At 47.0% G+C, this 14,124-nt stretch overlaps 40 non-coding genes across 40 annotated transcripts; all 40 read right to left on the reverse strand.

Annotated features, from left to right (window-relative positions):
* Positions 1-38: 38 nt before the first annotated feature.
* On the reverse strand, positions 39-157 carry LOC136212540 (5S ribosomal RNA). Its single transcript, XR_010679691.1, has one exon. It is a non-coding gene; the product is annotated as a 5S ribosomal RNA (ribosomal RNA).
* A 260-nt stretch (positions 158-417) lies between these two features.
* LOC136216276 (5S ribosomal RNA) lies at positions 418-536 on the reverse strand. Its single transcript, XR_010683271.1, has one exon. It is a non-coding gene; the product is annotated as a 5S ribosomal RNA (ribosomal RNA).
* Positions 537-795: 259 nt separating this feature from the next.
* LOC136214948 (5S ribosomal RNA) lies at positions 796-914 on the reverse strand. Its single transcript, XR_010682009.1, has one exon. It is a non-coding gene; the product is annotated as a 5S ribosomal RNA (ribosomal RNA).
* A 183-nt stretch (positions 915-1,097) lies between these two features.
* Positions 1,098-1,216, reverse strand: LOC136212541 (5S ribosomal RNA). The gene has a single exon (XR_010679692.1). It is a non-coding gene; the product is annotated as a 5S ribosomal RNA (ribosomal RNA).
* Positions 1,217-1,476: 260 nt separating this feature from the next.
* LOC136216308 (5S ribosomal RNA) lies at positions 1,477-1,595 on the reverse strand. The gene has a single exon (XR_010683301.1). It is a non-coding gene; the product is annotated as a 5S ribosomal RNA (ribosomal RNA).
* Positions 1,596-1,854: 259 nt separating this feature from the next.
* Positions 1,855-1,973, reverse strand: LOC136214949 (5S ribosomal RNA). The gene has a single exon (XR_010682010.1). It is a non-coding gene; the product is annotated as a 5S ribosomal RNA (ribosomal RNA).
* A 183-nt stretch (positions 1,974-2,156) lies between these two features.
* On the reverse strand, positions 2,157-2,275 carry LOC136212544 (5S ribosomal RNA). The gene has a single exon (XR_010679694.1). It is a non-coding gene; the product is annotated as a 5S ribosomal RNA (ribosomal RNA).
* Positions 2,276-2,533: 258 nt separating this feature from the next.
* LOC136211160 (5S ribosomal RNA) lies at positions 2,534-2,652 on the reverse strand. Its single transcript, XR_010678378.1, has one exon. It is a non-coding gene; the product is annotated as a 5S ribosomal RNA (ribosomal RNA).
* A 183-nt stretch (positions 2,653-2,835) lies between these two features.
* LOC136213015 (5S ribosomal RNA) lies at positions 2,836-2,954 on the reverse strand. The gene has a single exon (XR_010680149.1). It is a non-coding gene; the product is annotated as a 5S ribosomal RNA (ribosomal RNA).
* Positions 2,955-3,289: 335 nt separating this feature from the next.
* Positions 3,290-3,408, reverse strand: LOC136211172 (5S ribosomal RNA). Its single transcript, XR_010678389.1, has one exon. It is a non-coding gene; the product is annotated as a 5S ribosomal RNA (ribosomal RNA).
* Positions 3,409-3,591: 183 nt separating this feature from the next.
* Positions 3,592-3,710, reverse strand: LOC136212545 (5S ribosomal RNA). Its single transcript, XR_010679695.1, has one exon. It is a non-coding gene; the product is annotated as a 5S ribosomal RNA (ribosomal RNA).
* A 260-nt stretch (positions 3,711-3,970) lies between these two features.
* Positions 3,971-4,089, reverse strand: LOC136211184 (5S ribosomal RNA). Its single transcript, XR_010678400.1, has one exon. It is a non-coding gene; the product is annotated as a 5S ribosomal RNA (ribosomal RNA).
* A 182-nt stretch (positions 4,090-4,271) lies between these two features.
* Positions 4,272-4,390, reverse strand: LOC136211195 (5S ribosomal RNA). The gene has a single exon (XR_010678411.1). It is a non-coding gene; the product is annotated as a 5S ribosomal RNA (ribosomal RNA).
* Positions 4,391-4,649: 259 nt separating this feature from the next.
* LOC136211206 (5S ribosomal RNA) lies at positions 4,650-4,768 on the reverse strand. Its single transcript, XR_010678422.1, has one exon. It is a non-coding gene; the product is annotated as a 5S ribosomal RNA (ribosomal RNA).
* A 183-nt stretch (positions 4,769-4,951) lies between these two features.
* On the reverse strand, positions 4,952-5,070 carry LOC136215162 (5S ribosomal RNA). Its single transcript, XR_010682210.1, has one exon. It is a non-coding gene; the product is annotated as a 5S ribosomal RNA (ribosomal RNA).
* Positions 5,071-5,328: 258 nt separating this feature from the next.
* On the reverse strand, positions 5,329-5,447 carry LOC136211219 (5S ribosomal RNA). The gene has a single exon (XR_010678434.1). It is a non-coding gene; the product is annotated as a 5S ribosomal RNA (ribosomal RNA).
* A 258-nt stretch (positions 5,448-5,705) lies between these two features.
* LOC136211230 (5S ribosomal RNA) lies at positions 5,706-5,824 on the reverse strand. The gene has a single exon (XR_010678445.1). It is a non-coding gene; the product is annotated as a 5S ribosomal RNA (ribosomal RNA).
* A 259-nt stretch (positions 5,825-6,083) lies between these two features.
* On the reverse strand, positions 6,084-6,202 carry LOC136214950 (5S ribosomal RNA). The gene has a single exon (XR_010682011.1). It is a non-coding gene; the product is annotated as a 5S ribosomal RNA (ribosomal RNA).
* A 183-nt stretch (positions 6,203-6,385) lies between these two features.
* On the reverse strand, positions 6,386-6,504 carry LOC136212546 (5S ribosomal RNA). Its single transcript, XR_010679696.1, has one exon. It is a non-coding gene; the product is annotated as a 5S ribosomal RNA (ribosomal RNA).
* A 258-nt stretch (positions 6,505-6,762) lies between these two features.
* On the reverse strand, positions 6,763-6,881 carry LOC136211242 (5S ribosomal RNA). The gene has a single exon (XR_010678456.1). It is a non-coding gene; the product is annotated as a 5S ribosomal RNA (ribosomal RNA).
* A 183-nt stretch (positions 6,882-7,064) lies between these two features.
* On the reverse strand, positions 7,065-7,183 carry LOC136213016 (5S ribosomal RNA). The gene has a single exon (XR_010680150.1). It is a non-coding gene; the product is annotated as a 5S ribosomal RNA (ribosomal RNA).
* Positions 7,184-7,518: 335 nt separating this feature from the next.
* LOC136211255 (5S ribosomal RNA) lies at positions 7,519-7,637 on the reverse strand. Its single transcript, XR_010678467.1, has one exon. It is a non-coding gene; the product is annotated as a 5S ribosomal RNA (ribosomal RNA).
* Positions 7,638-7,820: 183 nt separating this feature from the next.
* Positions 7,821-7,939, reverse strand: LOC136212547 (5S ribosomal RNA). Its single transcript, XR_010679697.1, has one exon. It is a non-coding gene; the product is annotated as a 5S ribosomal RNA (ribosomal RNA).
* A 260-nt stretch (positions 7,940-8,199) lies between these two features.
* LOC136211267 (5S ribosomal RNA) lies at positions 8,200-8,318 on the reverse strand. Its single transcript, XR_010678478.1, has one exon. It is a non-coding gene; the product is annotated as a 5S ribosomal RNA (ribosomal RNA).
* Positions 8,319-8,501: 183 nt separating this feature from the next.
* LOC136212548 (5S ribosomal RNA) lies at positions 8,502-8,620 on the reverse strand. The gene has a single exon (XR_010679698.1). It is a non-coding gene; the product is annotated as a 5S ribosomal RNA (ribosomal RNA).
* Positions 8,621-8,880: 260 nt separating this feature from the next.
* On the reverse strand, positions 8,881-8,999 carry LOC136211278 (5S ribosomal RNA). The gene has a single exon (XR_010678489.1). It is a non-coding gene; the product is annotated as a 5S ribosomal RNA (ribosomal RNA).
* Positions 9,000-9,258: 259 nt separating this feature from the next.
* Positions 9,259-9,377, reverse strand: LOC136214951 (5S ribosomal RNA). Its single transcript, XR_010682012.1, has one exon. It is a non-coding gene; the product is annotated as a 5S ribosomal RNA (ribosomal RNA).
* Positions 9,378-9,560: 183 nt separating this feature from the next.
* LOC136212549 (5S ribosomal RNA) lies at positions 9,561-9,679 on the reverse strand. The gene has a single exon (XR_010679699.1). It is a non-coding gene; the product is annotated as a 5S ribosomal RNA (ribosomal RNA).
* Positions 9,680-9,938: 259 nt separating this feature from the next.
* On the reverse strand, positions 9,939-10,057 carry LOC136214595 (5S ribosomal RNA). Its single transcript, XR_010681676.1, has one exon. It is a non-coding gene; the product is annotated as a 5S ribosomal RNA (ribosomal RNA).
* Positions 10,058-10,315: 258 nt separating this feature from the next.
* LOC136211290 (5S ribosomal RNA) lies at positions 10,316-10,434 on the reverse strand. Its single transcript, XR_010678500.1, has one exon. It is a non-coding gene; the product is annotated as a 5S ribosomal RNA (ribosomal RNA).
* Positions 10,435-10,617: 183 nt separating this feature from the next.
* Positions 10,618-10,736, reverse strand: LOC136214292 (5S ribosomal RNA). Its single transcript, XR_010681385.1, has one exon. It is a non-coding gene; the product is annotated as a 5S ribosomal RNA (ribosomal RNA).
* A 258-nt stretch (positions 10,737-10,994) lies between these two features.
* Positions 10,995-11,113, reverse strand: LOC136211904 (5S ribosomal RNA). Its single transcript, XR_010679089.1, has one exon. It is a non-coding gene; the product is annotated as a 5S ribosomal RNA (ribosomal RNA).
* Positions 11,114-11,371: 258 nt separating this feature from the next.
* LOC136211302 (5S ribosomal RNA) lies at positions 11,372-11,490 on the reverse strand. Its single transcript, XR_010678511.1, has one exon. It is a non-coding gene; the product is annotated as a 5S ribosomal RNA (ribosomal RNA).
* Positions 11,491-11,749: 259 nt separating this feature from the next.
* LOC136211313 (5S ribosomal RNA) lies at positions 11,750-11,868 on the reverse strand. Its single transcript, XR_010678522.1, has one exon. It is a non-coding gene; the product is annotated as a 5S ribosomal RNA (ribosomal RNA).
* A 183-nt stretch (positions 11,869-12,051) lies between these two features.
* Positions 12,052-12,170, reverse strand: LOC136214796 (5S ribosomal RNA). The gene has a single exon (XR_010681867.1). It is a non-coding gene; the product is annotated as a 5S ribosomal RNA (ribosomal RNA).
* Positions 12,171-12,428: 258 nt separating this feature from the next.
* LOC136211960 (5S ribosomal RNA) lies at positions 12,429-12,547 on the reverse strand. Its single transcript, XR_010679142.1, has one exon. It is a non-coding gene; the product is annotated as a 5S ribosomal RNA (ribosomal RNA).
* Positions 12,548-12,805: 258 nt separating this feature from the next.
* LOC136211325 (5S ribosomal RNA) lies at positions 12,806-12,924 on the reverse strand. The gene has a single exon (XR_010678533.1). It is a non-coding gene; the product is annotated as a 5S ribosomal RNA (ribosomal RNA).
* Positions 12,925-13,183: 259 nt separating this feature from the next.
* Positions 13,184-13,302, reverse strand: LOC136214723 (5S ribosomal RNA). Its single transcript, XR_010681798.1, has one exon. It is a non-coding gene; the product is annotated as a 5S ribosomal RNA (ribosomal RNA).
* Positions 13,303-13,485: 183 nt separating this feature from the next.
* On the reverse strand, positions 13,486-13,604 carry LOC136212550 (5S ribosomal RNA). Its single transcript, XR_010679700.1, has one exon. It is a non-coding gene; the product is annotated as a 5S ribosomal RNA (ribosomal RNA).
* Positions 13,605-13,863: 259 nt separating this feature from the next.
* Positions 13,864-13,982, reverse strand: LOC136214596 (5S ribosomal RNA). The gene has a single exon (XR_010681677.1). It is a non-coding gene; the product is annotated as a 5S ribosomal RNA (ribosomal RNA).
* Between the last annotated feature and the right edge of the window lie 142 nt (positions 13,983-14,124).

Genomic DNA, 14,124 nt, shown 5'->3' on the forward strand with positions numbered 1-14,124 from the left:
ATTAAATAATTAAAAAATGCACGTTGCAAAAAAGTTTGGGGGTGCAACACGAGGACTTCCCAAGAGGTCAACCATCTTAGTACTACTCTCGCCCAAGCACGTTTAACTTCGGAGTTCTGATGGGATCCGGTGCATTAGTGCTGGTATGATCGCACCCGTCATCACATGCAAAAACTAAGCATATATTCCATACTGGGCGCCCCTTTCTCCCGTATGCTCATCCTTCACGTGCATGCACAAGCCCCCGGACCCCAAACACTGACCCCCGCCTCGAAAACGTGCACGCCATGGTGAAAAAAAAAATTAAATAATTAAAAAATGCACGTTGCAAAAAAGTTTGGGCCCGCCTCGAAAACGTGCACGCCATGGTGAAAAAAAAATTAAATAATTAAAAAATGCACGTTGCAAAAAAGTTTAGGGGTGCAACACGAGGACTTCCCAAGAGGTCACCCATCTTAGTACTACTCTCGCCCAAGCACGTTTAACTTCGGAGTTCTGATGGGATCCGGTGCATTAGTGCTGGTATGATCGCACCCGTCATCCCATGCAAAAACTAAGCATATATTCCATACTGGGCGCCCCTTTCTCCCGTATGCTCATCCTTCACGTGCATGCACAAGCCCCCGGACCCCAAACACTGACCCCCGCCTCGAAAACGTGCACGCCATGGTGAAAAAAAAATTAAATAATTAAAAAATGCACGTTGCAAAAAAGTTTGGGCCCGCCTCGAAAACGTGCACGCCATGGTGAAAAAAAAATTAAATAATTAAAAAATGCACGTTGCAAAAAAGTTTGGGGGTGCAACACGAGGACTTCCGAAGAGGTCACCCATCTTAGTACTACTCTCGCCCAAGCACGTTTAACTTCGGGGTTCTGATGGGATCCGGTGCATTAGTGCTGGTATGATCGCACCCGTCATCCCATGCAAAAACTAAGCATATATTCCATACTGGGCGCCCCTTTCTCCCGTATGCTCATCCTTCACGTGCATGCACAAGCCCCCGGACCCCAAACACTGACCCCCGCCTCGAAAACATGCACGCCATGGTGAAAAAAAAAATTAAATAATTAAAAAATGCACGTTGCAAAAAAGTTTGGGGGTGCAACACGAGGACTTCCCAAGAGGTCAACCATCTTAGTACTACTCTCGCCCAAGCACGTTTAACTTCGGAGTTCTGATGGGATCCGGTGCATTAGTGCTGGTATGATCGCACCCGTCATCACATGCAAAAACTAAGCATATATTCCATACTGGGCGCCCCTTTCTCCCGTATGCTCATCCTTCACGTGCATGCACAAGCCCCCGGACCCCAAACACTGACCGCCGCCTCGAAAACGTGCACGCCATGGTGAAAAAAAAAATTAAATAATTAAAAAATGCACGTTGCAAAAAAGTTTGGGCCCGCCTCGAAAACGTGCACGCCATGGTGAAAAAAAAATTAAATAATTAAAAAATGCACGTTGCAAAAAAGTTTAGGGGTGCAACACGAGGACTTCCCAAGAGGTCACCCATCTTAGTACTACTCTCGCCCAAGCACGTTTAACTTCGGAGTTCTGATGGGATCCGGTGCATTAGTGCTGGTATGATCGCACCCGTCATCCCATGCAAAAACTAAGCATATATTCCATACTGGGCGCCCCTTTCTCCCGTATGCTCATCCTTCACGTGCATGCACAAGCCCCCGGACCCCAAACACTGACCCCCGCCTCGAAAACGTGCACGCCATGGTGAAAAAAAAATTAAATAATTAAAAAATGCACGTTGCAAAAAAGTTTGGGCCCGCCTCGAAAACGTGCACGCCATGGTGAAAAAAAAATTAAATAATTAAAAAATGCACGTTGCAAAAAAGTTTGGGGGTGCAACACGAGGACTTCCGAAGAGGTCACCCATCTTAGTACTACTCTCGCCCAAGCACGTTTAACTTCGGGGTTCTGATGGGATCCGGTGCATTAGTGCTGGTATGATCGCACCCGTCATCCCATGCAAAAACTAAGCATATATTCCATACTGGGCGCCCCTTTCTCCCGTATGCTCATCCTTCACGTGCATGCACAAGCCCCCGGACCCCAAACACTGACCCCCGCCTCGAAAACATGCACGCCATGGTGAAAAAAAAAATTAAATAATTAAAAAATGCACGTTGCAAAAAAGTTTGGGGGTGCAACACGAGGACTTCCCAAGAGGTCAACCATCTTAGTACTACTCTCGCCCAAGCACGTTTAACTTCGGAGTTCTGATGGGATCCGGTGCATTAGTGCTGGTATGATCGCACCCGTCATCACATGCAAAAACTAAGCATATATTCCATACTTGGCGCCCCTTTCTCCCGTATGCTCATCCTTCACGTGCATGCACAAGCCCCCGGACCCCAAACACTGACCCCCGCCTCGAAAACGTGCACGCCATGGTGAAAAAAAATTAAATAATTAAAAAATGCACGTTGCAAAAATGTTTGGGCCCGCCTCGAAAACGTGCACGCCATGGTGAAAAAAAAATTAAATAATTAAAAAATGCACGTTGCAAAAAAGTTTAGGGGTGCAACACGAGGACTTCCCAAGAGGTCACCCATCTTAGTACTACTCTCGCCCAAGCACGTTTAACTTCGGAGTTCTGATGGGATCCGGTGCATTAGTGCTGGTATGATCGCACCCGTCATCCCATGCAAAAACTAAGCATATATTCCATACTGGGCGCCCCTTTCTCCCGTATGCTCATCCTTCACGTGCATGCACAAGCCCCCGGACCCCAAACACTGACCCCCGCCTCGTAAACGTGCACGCCATGGTGAAAAAAAAAATTAAATAATTAAAAAATGCACGTTGCAAAAAAGTTTGGGGGTGCAACACGAGGACTTCCGAAGAGGTCACCCATCTTAGTACTACTCTCGCCCAAGCACGTTTAACTTCGGAGTTCTGATGGGATCCGGTGCATTAGTGCTGGTATGATCGCACCCGTCATCCCATGCAAAAACTAAGCATATATTCCATACTGGGCGCCCCTTTCTCCCGTATGCTCATCCTTCACGTGCATGCACAAGCCCCCGGACCCCAAACACTGACCCCCGCCTCGAAAACGTGCACGCCATGGTGAAAAAAAAATTAAATAATTAAAAAATGCACGTTGCAAAAAAGTTTGGGCCCGCCTCGAAAACGTGCACGCCATGGTGAAAAAAAATTAAATAATTAAAAAATGCACGTTGCAAAAAAGTTTGGGCCCGCCTCGAAAACGTGCACGCCATGGTGAAAAAAAAGTTAAATAATTAAAAAATGCACGTTGCAAAAAAGTTTGGGGGTGCAACACGAGGACTTCCCAAGAGGTCACCCATCTTAGTACTACTCTCGCCCAAGCACGTTTAACTTCGGAGTTCTGATGGGATCCGGTGCATTAGTGCTGGTATGATCGCACCCGTCATCCCATGCAAAAACTAAGCATATATTCCATACTGGGCGCCCCTTTCTCCCGTATGCTCATCCTTCACGTGCATGCACAAGCCCCCGGACCCCAAACACTGACCCCCGCCTCGAAAACATGCACGCCATGGTGAAAAAAAAAATTAAATAATTAAAAAATGCACGTTGCAAAAAAGTTTGGGGGTGCAACACGAGGACTTCCCAAGAGGTCAACCATCTTAGTACTACTCTCGCCCAAGCACGTTTAACTTCGGAGTTCTGATGGGATCCGGTGCATTAGTGCTGGTATGATCGCACCCGTCATCACATGCAAAAACTAAGCATATATTCCATACTGGGCGCCCCTTTCTCCCGTATGCTCATCCTTCACGTGCATGCACAAGCCCCCGGACCCCAAACACTGACCGCCGCCTCGAAAACGTGCACGCCATGGTGAAAAAAAAAATTAAATAATTAAAAAATGCACGTTGCAAAAAAGTTTGGGCCCGCCTCGAAAACGTGCACGCCATGGTGAAAAAAAAATTAAATAATTAAAAAATGCACGTTGCAAAAAAGTTTGGGGGTGCAACACGAGGACTTCCCAAGAGGTCACCCATCTTAGTACTACTCTCGCCCAAGCACGTTTAACTTCGGAGTTCTGATGGGATCCGGTGCATTAGTGCTGGTATGATCGCACCCGTCATCCCATGCAAAAACTAAGCATATATTCCATACTGGGCGCCCCTTTCTCCCGTATGCTCATCCTTCACGTGCATGCACAAGCCCCCGGACCCCAAACACTGACCCCCGCCTCGAAAACATGCACGCCATGGTGAAAAAAAAAATTAAATAATTAAAAAATGCACGTTGCAAAAAATTTAGGGGTGCAACACGAGGACTTCCCAAGAGGTCACCCATCTTAGTACTACTCTCGCCCAAGCACGTTTAACTTCGGAGTTCTGATGGGATCCGGTGCATTAGTGCTGGTATGATCGCACCCGTCATCCCATGCAAAAACTAAGCATATATTCCATACTGGGCGCCCCTTTCTCCCGTATGCTCATCCTTCACGTGCATGCACAAGCCCCCGGACCCCAAACACTGACCCCCGCCTCGAAAACGTGCACGACATGGTGAAAAAAAAATTAAATAATTAAAAAATGCACGTTGCAAAAAAGTTTGGGCCCGCCTCGAAAACGTGCACGCCATGGTGAAAAAAAAATTAAATAATTAAAAAATGCACGTTGCAAAAAAGTTTGGGGGTGCAACACGAGGACTTCCCAAGAGGTCACCCATCTTAGTACTACTCTCGCCCAAGCACGTTTAACTTCGGAGTTCTGATGGGATCCGGTGCATTAGTGCTGGTATGATCGCACCCGTCATCCCATGCAAAAACTAAGCATATATTCCATACTGGGCGCCCCTTTCTCCTGTATGCTCATCCTTCACGTGCATGCACAAGCCCCCGGACCCCAAACACTGACCCCCGCCTCGAAAACATGCACGCCATGGTGAAAAAAAAAATTAAATAATTAAAAAATGCACGTTGCAAAAAAGTTTGGGGGTGCAACACGAGGACTTCCCAAGAGGTCAACCATGTTAGTACTACTCTCACCCAAGCACGTTTAACTTCGGAGTTCTGATGGGATCCGGTGCATTAGTGCTGGTATGATCGCACCCGTCATCACATGCAAAAACTAAGCATATATTCCATACTGGGCGCCCCTTTCTCCCGTATGCTCATCCTTCACGTGCATGCACAAGCCCCCGGACCCCAAACACTGACCCCCGCCTCGAAAACGTGCACGCCATGGTGAAAAAAAATTAAATAATTAAAAAATGCACGTTGCAAAAAAGTTTGGGCCCGCCTCGAAAACGTGCACGCCATGGTGAAAAAAAAATTAAATAATTAAAAAATGCACGTTATAAAAAAGTTTAGGGGTGCAACACGAGGACTTCCCAAGAGGTCACCCATCTTAGTACTACTCTCGCCCAAGCACGTTTAACTTCGGAGTTCTGATGGGATCCGGTGCATTAGTGCTGGTATGATCGCACCCGTCATCCCATGCAAAAACTAAGCATATATTCCATACTGGGCGCCCCTTTCTCCCGTATGCTCATCCTTCACGTGCATGCACAAGCCCCCGGACCCCAAACACTGACCCCCGCCTCGAAAACGTGCACGCCATGGTGAAAAAAAATTAAATAATTAAAAAATGCACGTTGCAAAAAAGTTTGGGCCCGCCTCGAAAACGTGCACGCCATGGTGAAAAAAAAATTAAATAATTAAAAAATGCACGTTGCAAAAAAGTTTAGGGGTGCAACACGAGGACTTCCCAAGAGGTCACCCATCTTAGTACTACTCTCGCCCAAGCACGTTTAACTTCGGAGTTCTGATGGGATCCGGTGCATTAGTGCTGGTATGATCGCACCCGTCATCCCATGCAAAAACTAAGCATATATTCCATACTGGGCGCCCCTTTCTCCCGTATGCTCATCCTTCACGTGCATGCACAAGCCCCCGGACCCCAAACACTGACCCCCGCCTCGAAAACGTGCACGCCATGGTGAAAAAAAAATTAAATAATTAAAAAATGCACGTTGCAAAAAAGTTTGGGCCCGCCTCGAAAACGTGCACGCCATGGTGAAAAAAAAATTAAATAATTAAAAAATGCACGTTGCAAAAAAGTTTGGGGGTGCAACACGAGGACTTCCGAAGAGGTCACCCATCTTAGTACTACTCTCGCCCAAGCACGTTTAACTTCGGGGTTCTGATGGGATCCGGTGCATTAGTGCTGGTATGATCGCACCCGTCATCCCATGCAAAAACTAAGCATATATTCCATACTGGGCGCCCCTTTCTCCCGTATGCTCATCCTTCACGTGCATGCACAAGCCCCCGGACCCCAAACACTGACCCCCGCCTCGAAAACATGCACGCCATGGTGAAAAAAAAAATTAAATAATTAAAAAATGCACGTTGCAAAAAAGTTTGGGGGTGCAACACGAGGACTTCCCAAGAGGTCAACCATCTTAGTACTACTCTCGCCCAAGCACGTTTAACTTCGGAGTTCTGATGGGATCCGGTGCATTAGTGCTGGTATGATCGCACCCGTCATCACATGCAAAAACTAAGCATATATTCCATACTTGGCGCCCCTTTCTCCCGTATGCTCATCCTTCACGTGCATGCACAAGCCCCCGGACCCCAAACACTGACCCCCGCCTCGAAAACGTGCACGCCATGGTGAAAAAAAATTAAATAATTAAAAAATGCACGTTGCAAAAATGTTTGGGCCCGCCTCGAAAACGTGCACGCCATGGTGAAAAAAAAATTAAATAATTAAAAAATGCACGTTGCAAAAAAGTTTAGGGGTGCAACACGAGGACTTCCCAAGAGGTCACCCATCTTAGTACTACTCTCGCCCAAGCACGTTTAACTTCGGAGTTCTGATGGGATCCGGTGCATTAGTGCTGGTATGATCGCACCCGTCATCCCATGCAAAAACTAAGCATATATTCCATACTGGGCGCCCCTTTCTCCCGTATGCTCATCCTTCACGTGCATGCACAAGCCCCCGGACCCCAAACACTGACCCCCGCCTCGTAAACGTGCACGCCATGGTGAAAAAAAAAATTAAATAATTAAAAAATGCACGTTGCAAAAAAGTTTGGGGGTGCAACACGAGGACTTCCGAAGAGGTCACCCATCTTAGTACTACTCTCGCCCAAGCACGTTTAACTTCGGAGTTCTGATGGGATCCGGTGCATTAGTGCTGGTATGATCGCACCCGTCATCCCATGCAAAAACTAAGCATATATTCCATACTGGGCGCCCCTTTCTCCCGTATGCTCATCCTTCACGTGCATGCACAAGCCCCCGGACCCCAAACACTGACCCCCGCCTCGAAAACGTGCACGCCATGGTGAAAAAAAAATTAAATAATTAAAAAATGCACGTTGCAAAAAAGTTTGGGCCCGCCTCGAAAACGTGCACGCCATGGTGAAAAAAAATTAAATAATTAAAAAATGCACGTTGCAAAAAAGTTTGGGCCCGCCTCGAAAACGTGCACGCCATGGTGAAAAAAAAGTTAAATAATTAAAAAATGCACGTTGCAAAAAAGTTTGGGGGTGCAACACGAGGACTTCCCAAGAGGTCACCCATCTTAGTACTACTCTCGCCCAAGCACGTTTAACTTCGGAGTTCTGATGGGATCCGGTGCATTAGTGCTGGTATGATCGCACCCGTCATCCCATGCAAAAACTAAGCATATATTCCATACTGGGCGCCCCTTTCTCCCGTATGCTCATCCTTCACGTGCATGCACAAGCCCCCGGACCCCAAACACTGACCCCCGCCTCGAAAACATGCACGCCATGGTGAAAAAAAAAATTAAATAATTAAAAAATGCACGTTGCAAAAAAGTTTGGGGGTGCAACACGAGGACTTCCCAAGAGGTCAACCATCTTAGTACTACTCTCGCCCAAGCACGTTTAACTTCGGAGTTCTGATGGGATCCGGTGCATTAGTGCTGGTATGATCGCACCCGTCATCACATGCAAAAACTAAGCATATATTCCATACTGGGCGCCCCTTTCTCCCGTATGCTCATCCTTCACGTGCATGCACAAGCCCCCGGACCCCAAACACTGACCGCCGCCTCGAAAACGTGCACGCCATGGTGAAAAAAAAAATTAAATAATTAAAAAATGCACGTTGCAAAAAAGTTTGGGCCCGCCTCGAAAACGTGCACGCCATGGTGAAAAAAAAATTAAATAATTAAAAAATGCACGTTGCAAAAAAGTTTGGGGGTGCAACACGAGGACTTCCCAAGAGGTCACCCATCTTAGTACTACTCTCGCCCAAGCACGTTTAACTTCGGAGTTCTGATGGGATCCGGTGCATTAGTGCTGGTATGATCGCACCCGTCATCCCATGCAAAAACTAAGCATATATTCCATACTGGGCGCCCCTTTCTCCCGTATGCTCATCCTTCACGTGCATGCACAAGCCCCCGGACCCCAAACACTGACCCCCGCCTCGAAAACATGCACGCCATGGTGAAAAAAAAAATTAAATAATTAAAAAATGCACGTTGCAAAAAAGTTTGGGGGTGCAACACGAGGACTTCCCAAGAGGTCAACCATCTTAGTACTACTCTCGCCCAAGCACGTTTAACTTCGGAGTTCTGATGGGATCCGGTGCATTAGTGCTGGTATGATCGCACCCGTCATCACATGCAAAAACTAAGCATATATTCCATACTGGGCGCCCCTTTCTCCCGTATGCTCATCCTTCACGTGCATGCACAAGCCCCCGGACCCCAAACACTGACCGCCGCCTCGAAAACGTGCACGCCATGGTGAAAAAAAAAATTAAATAATTAAAAAATGCACGTTGCAAAAAAGTTTGGGCCCGCCTCGAAAACGTGCACGCCATGGTGAAAAAAAAATTAAATAATTAAAAAATGCACGTTGCAAAAAAGTTTAGGGGTGCAACACGAGGACTTCCCAAGAGGTCACCCATCTTAGTACTACTCTCGCCCAAGCACGTTTAACTTCGGAGTTCTGATGGGATCCGGTGCATTAGTGCTGGTATGATCGCACCCGTCATCCCATGCAAAAACTAAGCATATATTCCATACTGGGCGCCCCTTTCTCCCGTATGCTCATCCTTCACGTGCATGCACAAGCCCCCGGACCCCAAACACTGACCCCCGCCTCGAAAACGTGCACGCCATGGTGAAAAAAAAATTAAATAATTAAAAAATGCACGTTGCAAAAAAGTTTGGGCCCGCCTCGAAAACGTGCACGCCATGGTGAAAAAAAAATTAAATAATTAAAAAATGCACGTTGCAAAAAAGTTTGGGGGTGCAACACGAGGACTTCCGAAGAGGTCACCCATCTTAGTACTACTCTCGCCCAAGCACGTTTAACTTCGGGGTTCTGATGGGATCCGGTGCATTAGTGCTGGTATGATCGCACCCGTCATCCCATGCAAAAACTAAGCATATATTCCATACTGGGCGCCCCTTTCTCCCGTATGCTCATCCTTCACGTGCATGCACAAGCCCCCGGACCCCAAACACTGACCCCCGCCTCGAAAACATGCACGCCATGGTGAAAAAAAAAATTAAATAATTAAAAAATGCACGTTGCAAAAAAGTTTGGGGGTGCAACACGAGGACTTCCCAAGAGGTCAACCATCTTAGTACTACTCTCGCCCAAGCACGTTTAACTTCGGAGTTCTGATGGGATCCGGTGCATTAGTGCTGGTATGATCGCACCCGTCATCACATGCAAAAACTAAGCATATATTCCATACTGGGCGCCCCTTTCTCCCGTATGCTCATCCTTCACGTGCATGCACAAGCCCCCGGACCCCAAACACTGACCCCCGCCTCGAAAACGTGCACGCCATGGTGAAAAAAAAATTAAATAATTAAAAAATGCACGTTGCAAAAAAGTTTGGGCCCGCCTCGAAAACGTGCACGCCATGGTGAAAAAAAAATTAAATAATTAAAAAATGCACGTTGCAAAAAAGTTTAGGGGTGCAACACGAGGACTTCCCAAGAGGTCACCCATCTTAGTACTACTCTCGCCCAAGCACGTTTAACTTCGGAGTTCTGATGGGATACGGTGCATTAGTGCTGGTATGATCGCACCCGTCATCCCATGCAAAAACTAAGCATATATTCCATACTGGGCGCCCCTTTCTCCCGTATGCTCATCCTTCACGTGCATGCACAAGCCCCCGGACCCCAAACACTGACCCCCGCCTCGAAAACGTGCACGACATGGTGAAAAAAAAATTAAATAATTAAAAAATGCACGTTGCAAAAAAGTTTGGGCCCGCCTCGAAAACGTGCACGCCATGGTGAAAAAAAATTAAATAATTAAAAAATGCACGTTGCAAAAAAGTTTGGGGGTGCAACACGAGGACTTCCCAAGAGGTCACCCATCTTAGTACTACTCTCGCCCAAGCACGTTTAACTTCGGAGTTCTGATGGGATCCGGTGCATTAGTGCTGGTATGATCGCACCCGTCATCCCATGCAAAAACTAAGCATATATTCCATACTGGGCGCCCCTTTCTCCCGTATGCTCATCCTTCACGTGCATGCACAAGCCCCCGGACCCCAAACACTGACCCCCGCCTCGAAAACATGCACGCCATGGTGAAAAAAAAAATTAAATAATTAAAAAATGCACGTTGCAAAAAAGTTTGGGGGTGCAACACGAGGACTTCCCAAGAGGTCAACCATGTTAGTACTACTCTCGCCCAAGCACGTTTAACTTCGGAGTTCTGATGGGATCCGGTGCATTAGTGCTGGTATGATCGCACCCGTCATCACATGCAAAAACTAAGCATATATTCCATACTGGGCGCCCCTTTCTCCCGTATGCTCATCCTTCACGTGCATGCACAAGCCCCCGGACCCCAAACACTGACCCCCGCCTCGAAAACGTGCACGCCATGGTGAAAAAAAATTAAATAATTAAAAAATGCACGTTGCAAAAAAGTTTGGGCCCGCCTCGAAAACGTGCACGCCATGGTGAAAAAAAAATTAAATAATTAAAAAATGCACGTTATAAAAAAGTTTAGGGGTGCAACACGAGGACTTCCCAAGAGGTCACCCATCTTAGTACTACTCTCGCCCAAGCACGTTTAACTTCGGAGTTCTAATGGGATCCGGTGCATTAGTGCTGGTATGATCGCACCCGTCATCCCATGCAAAAACTAAGCATATATTCCATACTGGGCGCCCCTTTCTCCCGTATGCTCATCCTTCACGTGCATGCACAAGCCCCCGGACCCCAAACACTGACCCCCGCCTCGAAAACGTGCACGCCATGGTGAAAAAAAATTAAATAATTAAAAAATGCACGTTGCAAAAAAGTTTGGGCCCGCCTCGAAAACGTGCACGCCATGGTGAAAAAAAAATTAAATAATTAAAAAATGCACGTTGCAAAAAAGTTTAGGGGTGCAACACGAGGACTTCCCAAGAGGTCACCCATCTTAGTACTACTCTCGCCCAAGCACGTTTAACTTCGGAGTTCTGATGGGATCCGGTGCATTAGTGCTGGTATGATCGCACCCGTCATCCCATGCAAAAACTAAGCATATATTCCATACTGGGCGCCCCTTTCTCCCGTATGCTCATCCTTCACGTGCATGCACAAGCCCCCGGACCCCAAACACTGACCCCCGCCTCGAAAACGTGCACGCCATGGTGAAAAAAAAATTAAATAATTAAAAAATGCACGTTGCAAAAAAGTTTGGGCCCGCCTCGAAAACGTGCACGCCATGGTGAAAAAAAAATTAAATAATTAAAAAATGCACGTTGCAAAAAAGTTTGGGGGTGCAACACGAGGACTTCCCAAGAGGTCACCCATCTTAGTACTACTCTCGCCCAAGCACGTTTAACTTCGGAGTTCTGATGGGATCCGGTGCATTAGTGCTGGTATGATCGCACCCGTCATCCCATGCAAAAACTAAGCATATATTCCATACTGGGCGCCCCTTTCTCCCGTATGCTCATCCTTCACGTGCATGCACAAGCCCCCGGACCCCAAACACTGACCCCCGCCTCGAAAACATGCACGCCATGGTGAAAAAAAAAATTAAATAATTAAAAAATGCACGTTGCAAAAAAGTTTGGGGGTGCAACACGAGGACTCCCCAAGAGGTCAACCATCTTAGTACTACTCTCGCCCAAGCACGTTTAACTTCGGAGTTCTGATGGGATCCGGTGCATTAGTGCTGGTATGATCGCACCCGTCATCACATGCAAAAACTAAGCATATATTCCATACTGGGCGCCCCTTTCTCCCGTATGCTCATCCTTCACGTGCATGCACAAGCCCCCGGACCCCAAACACTGACCCCCGCCTCGAAAACGTGCACGCCATGGTGAAAAAAAATTAAATAATTAAAAAATGCACGTTGCAAAAAAGTTTGGGCCCGCCTCGAAAACGTGCACGCCATGGTGAAAAAAAAATTAAATAATTAAAAAATGCACGTTATAAAAAAGTTTAGGGGTGCAACACGAGGACTTCCCAAGAGGTCACCCATCTTAGTACTACTCTCGCCCAAGCACATTTAACTTCGGAGTTCTGATGGGATCCGGTGCATTAGTGCTGGTATGATCGCACCCGTCATCCCATGCAAAAACTAAGCATATATTCCATACTGGGCGCCCCTTTCTCCCGTATGCTCATCCTTCACGTGCATGCACAAGCCCCCGGACCCCAAACACTGACCCCCGCCTCGAAAACGTGCACGCCATGGTGAAAAAAAATTAAATAATTAAAAAATGCACGTTGCAAAAAAGTTTGGGCCCGCCTCGAAAACGTGCACGCCATGGTGAAAAAAAAATTAAATAATTAAAAAATGCACGTTGCAAAAAAGTTTAGGGGTGCAACACGAGGACTTCCCAAGAGGTCACCCATCTTAGTACTACTCTCGCCCAAGCACGTTTAACTTCGGAGTTCTGATGGGATCCGGTGCATTAGTGCTGGTATGATCGCACCCGTCATCCCATGCAAAAACTAAGCATATATTCCATACTGGGCGCCCCTTTCTCCCGTATGCTCATCCTTCACGTGCATGCACAAGCCCCCGGACCCCAAACACTGACCCCCGCCTCGAAAACGTGCACGCCATGGTGAAAAAAAAATTAAATAATTAAAAAATGCACGTTGCAAAAAAGTTTGGGCCCGCCTCGAAAACGTGCACGCCATGGTGAAAAAAAAATTAAATAATTAAAAAATGCACGTTGCAAAAAAGTTTGGGGGTGCAACACGAGGACTTCCCAAGAGGTCACCCATCTTAGTACTACTCTCGCCCAAGCACGTTTCACTTCGGGGTTCTGATGGGATCCGGTGCATTAGTGCTGGTATGATCGCACCCGTCATCCCATGCAAAAACTAAGCATATATTCCATACTGGGCGCCCCTTTCTCCCGTATGCTCATCCTTCACGTGCATGCACAAGCCCCCGGACCCCAAACACTGACCCCCGCCTCGAAAACATGCACGCCATGGTGAAAAAAAAAATTAAATAATTAAAAAATGCACGTTGCAAAAAAGTTTGGGGGTGCAACACGAGGACTTCCCAAGAGGTCAACCATCTTAGTACTACTCTCGCCCAAGCACGTTTAACTTCGGAGTTCTGATGGGATCCGGTGCATTAGTGCTGGTATGATCGCACCCGTCATCACATGCAAAAACTAAGCATATATTCCATACTGGGCGCCCCTTTCTCCCGTATGCTCATCCTTCACGTGCATGCACAAGCCCCCGGACCCCAAACACTGACCCCCGCCTCGAAAACGTGCACGCCATGGTGAAAAAAAAATTAAATAATTAAAAAATGCACGTTGCAAAAAAGTTTGGGCCCGCCTCGAAAACGTGCACGCCATGGTGAAAAAAAAATTAAATAATTAAAAAATGCACGTTGCAAAAAAGTTTAGGGGTGCAACACGAGGACTTCCCAAGAGGTCACCCATCTTAGTACTACTCTCGCCCAAGCACGTTTAACTTCGGAGTTCTGATGGGATACGGTGCATTAGTGCTGGTATGATCGCACCCGTCATCCCATGCAAAAACTAAGCATATATTCCATACTGGGCGCCCCTTTCTCCCGTATGCTCATCCTTCACGTGCATGCACAAGCCCCCGGACCCCAAACACTGACCCCCGCCTCGAAAACGTGCACGACATGGTGAAAAAA

Source organism: Euphorbia lathyris, chromosome 1 (genome assembly GCF_963576675.1).
Source record: "Euphorbia lathyris chromosome 1, ddEupLath1.1, whole genome shotgun sequence".
In the NCBI taxonomy this organism is placed as follows: domain Eukaryota; kingdom Viridiplantae; phylum Streptophyta; class Magnoliopsida; order Malpighiales; family Euphorbiaceae; genus Euphorbia; species Euphorbia lathyris.